Here is a 4,356-nt window from a genome sequence, read left to right as displayed (position 1 = left end):
CAAGGCATATGTAGAGAATGCATTTTGGGTTTTGTTTATGTTTATGTTTCTATGAACTTGGTCATGTTTTTTGTCAGTGTTTTCACCCAAGGACACATGGTAGTCTGAGTATGACATATGGCAAGGGCATGTACTCCTTTAGATGAGGCCACACCCTAAGGATTGGTCTTCGGAAGGTTGGTCCCTCAGTTAGGGAGTATGCCCCACGGATAAAGGCAGGACATGAACGTCTTTCCAATGCTATGTCCTAAGAGCAGCTTGTAGTGCCACCTGTTAATGCAGCTGGAGTGCCTCCCGAATACCGAGGTGCCCGCTGGGCACCCAGCAAGAAATGGAACCCCAATGCCACCATAGGATCATGGTAAAGGAAAGGCTGATGATAATCTTGTTCCAAAGCAAAAGAGGGCTCGTCAGGATCCCAAGGGTCATCGGGTTCCTCAACAAGCTAGTAAAGGTAATGGCCCAGGGGTCTGAGGATACCTCGATGCTGTTTGTGCCCATGGAGCTTGGGGCATTCCTCCTTGACGCACTCATAAGGACCGCGTGAGGCCTAATGTTGGTATCCCCATGGGACCTCACCAGCCCCGAAGGAATAATGTTCTAGGCCCAAGGAATGCCCAACAAAGCCGAGAATGCCGTATCTGTATCTCAGTAAATGAAAATGTTGAATCTGATGGAAAAACCAAAGTGGCTCGTTCTGAGGATAACGGTGCATTTCGAGGACAGGCTAACCTATGAGACAACCTCAATGCCCGAAGATGCAATAAGGTAGGAGGAAATGAGCCCGCCAGGAAAGGTCTATTAGACCCTTGGGAGAAGAGATAACCGGCTCAGAGCATAAACTGAATCGTGACCCACTCCGTGCAGAGTTGGAAAGTCAGAAACAGATCATGCTCCGAATGGCTAGGCGGCAAGTCCACGAGTCTGACTCAGAAGACGAAGAAGTGGAGTCGTGTGCTGCTCACATTATTGAGGCCCCTCTACCACAAGGATTAAAAATTCCCACCATACCGCCCTATGACAGTGGCTGGGATCCCATAGACCACCTTTCCAAGTTCAACAGATTAATGTCGCTGCATCATGTCTCCGGCGACGCTAAGTGCCATCTGTTCTCGATCACCCTGATGGGACCGATAGATGAATGATTCAAAAAGCTCCGACCAGGATCCATTCAATCGTGGCATCATTTATCATTTGCCTTCCAAAGACAATTCATAGGAGTTCGGAAGGTAAGCTATGAGGTTAATGACTTGGCCAATATAAAGCAAGGGCCCTTCGAGACTCTCAAGGCGTACATCAAACACTTCAAGGAGGAAGTGAAGAGAACCAAAAGGGTTGATGATGGCCAGCAATTGATAGCATTACAAGCTAGCATGCGTGCGGGGTCCCTACTTTGGGATGACCTCCAACAGAGGGTATGCCGACGACTTCATTCATTGAGCGCATGAATATATCAGTTGGGAGGATGCCCAGATTGGGGCATTCAGAGCACCCGCAATTTTCCCTACTTTTTCCACGCTTGGCCCCATGGCTTCGGGAATCCAACATTCCCCTTTTGCTCCCGTCCAACCGGGCTCCGGGGGAGTCTAACCCAGCCAAAGTGTTCTGCCTTCCTGTTATAGCACCATGCCCGCTTCTAAATTTTGTATTGCTCTAGCAAGGTATGAGGTAGTGCCTAGTGGATACAATGCTTTTTAGCCTACATTCAGTGCTGGACTTGCTGCATCTTCCCAGCCTGTCGAGTCTAGTCGAGCTCCTGGTAGTAGTAGACGCGGGGGGACGAGCAAGGGCAAGGGTCGAAAGTCCAGGGGAAGTGGAACTTCCCAGGCTGAGCAGGGAGTCACATCTGGAGAGAAGTATGTCTCCCAGTATTCTGATTACACTGACTTGGTAGACTCTCGAGAGAATATATTCCTGGCCACGACGCAACACGTTCACTATAGGAAGCCACAGTCTATCTGGAACGACAGGGAAAGGCCAGAACTTATCAAATTTTGTCGTTTCCACAATGACATAGGGAACCACACCAATGAGTGCTGCCAACTCAAGGATGAGATTGAGAATCTCATCAAGCTGGGACACCTCCATCAATATGCTAACGGTGGAGTGTGTCAAGCACAACTTCCTGTGGTAGGACCGATGGTACCACTTGTTGCTCTACAGGCCCCAGTAGTAGCTCGTGTAGTTCCCCAACATCCAATGGCATAAGGACCTCTTCCGGTGAACGGGCGGGTAGGAACCATCTCAGGAGGGCCCCACTTTGGTGGCACCTCATGAAGCTCACAGAACAGGTATGTGCGAGCTTTAAATCACGAAGATGAGGTGATGGCTTTGGCTTAGTTGCCTACCCAAATGCCACGAATGACTGACCAAGTCATAACATTCTCTGTAGACGATGCTCCACTACAAGAAAAAATGCTTTTAATAACACCGAAAATGTGTTATCAAAACACACGATAACACTTTCTGATGTGTTAAGACCGACTATGTTATCGTAGGTCAAGGTACTTTACATAACACTTTATCAGTGTTACAAATGTGTTATTGTACTGTCAACGATAACACAATTTCTGTGTTATTTTAATATATCGATAAGAATTATGTTATTTATAGTCGATTATATAACATTTTTTTTGTGTTATACTACACTTTAGTATAACACATGTGTTATATTAGATTAGAGAAACAAAATCTTTTTTTATTTACACAAAACTAGGAAAACAAATATGAAAGTTGAAGCCAAATAAAGTAACATAAATAGATTTTTATTAATTACTCAAATGTAATTACAATATTTAGTCTACTAATCTAGGCTTAAGAAATCATATTACAACATAATTTATGCCCAATTCAGATTCCTTTATCACTAAATACAAAACAAGAAATGTATACAAAAATTAGTGAAATACATTCTTCCAATCTAAAGGCCTCAACTACAAATGTTGTCAAGAATTGCTCCAAAGAAATCATCAATATACCTGCACATTGTCAAAAAAAAGTCATTTTATTATTAAGAACATAAGACTTAAGCTAGTTTCCACCTGTAAGCATATAAATTTTAAATTAAATTTGTAATAACTCCAAAACTTGACAAAACAGCAAGGTATAGCAAGATGTACTACCATACAAAACAATGACTGAAGCAACAAAACATGCAACTTAAAACAAGGCTTGTGAAATGTATCAAGATAACAAATATATATATAAGAGCAACTCAGACAAACATCAACATTTAGAAATGGTCAGAGAGAGAGAGAATGAAAGAAAGGACCTATAACAACTGTTATGCTTACAGTGATCACTACTAAGATACTAAAATGAATTAAAAAAAATATGAAGCTTGAGAATATGAGATTTTCATATAACCAATACTAGACTAGATAGAATCTCACATCCATTACTGGAGGAAGAACCTAAATAATTAAATAATTAACAAGAAACTAAGATATACCATAAACAACATGACACAGGCATTATTTGAAGAAAAAATTGCTCATGAAACATTACCCATGGCTGGCTATAACAACAGGCATATTCATATAACAACAGAAGAAAAAGAAATCCTAGACCAGATGCAATATTCATATATTTCATAAAATTATGCATAAAACAATATGAATCTACTTTCTCTAGTATAAGTATAGCTGTAATATCACAAAGACATCTTTCAAGTATAGCTGTAACAAATGACTCTGTGCATGAATATTAATGCTTTCTTTCGTTTCTTCTTCTTTAGACTATAAGTATCTAAATTTAAAATGTTTCTATATCTTGGTTCCCATAGGTATCATGTCCAGCTAGTAGAGAGAAATGTTTGCTCTTCTAATGAGTTAGCCATTTACTTAAAGATTATCTAAGTTAATTCTGTTTGATCATCCAGAAATAGTCTTGTACATTTTTGTGACAGTAGAGTATAAATGTTTTTTTGTTTTATTCAACCTTTTTCAGTTTGTTTAATGAGAAAGGACAATAGTTATTATTACAGCTTCTGGATAGTTAAAATCCTCACCTTCTCTAGTACTAGTCAAGCACAAAATAATGACAGAGTAAAGAAAATTTTGAACTTTTCTATCCTAAAGTTTACAGTATATGAACTAGTTACCCATTGGAATAAAATTAGTGCAAGTAAAATATATCAGAGAGAGCATGATCTAAGGATTTGTAATGGATGTGAACAACCATTGAGGAAACACACATTCATTATAGAAGTAACAAGAGCAACCCATTAAATGTAACAAATGTATTATTAGAGAGCCCTCAGATCTCATAGCTATATCAGATCATTAACAATATTAACCACAGAATTCCTTGACTTTTATTGGATTATAAAAAATGAAAAAAGCAATCAAAGAAAAG

Source organism: Humulus lupulus, chromosome 7 (assembly GCF_963169125.1).
Source record: "Humulus lupulus chromosome 7, drHumLupu1.1, whole genome shotgun sequence".
NCBI classification, from domain to species: Eukaryota; Viridiplantae; Streptophyta; class Magnoliopsida; order Rosales; family Cannabaceae; genus Humulus; species Humulus lupulus.
This window is presented reverse-complemented; position numbering follows the sequence as displayed.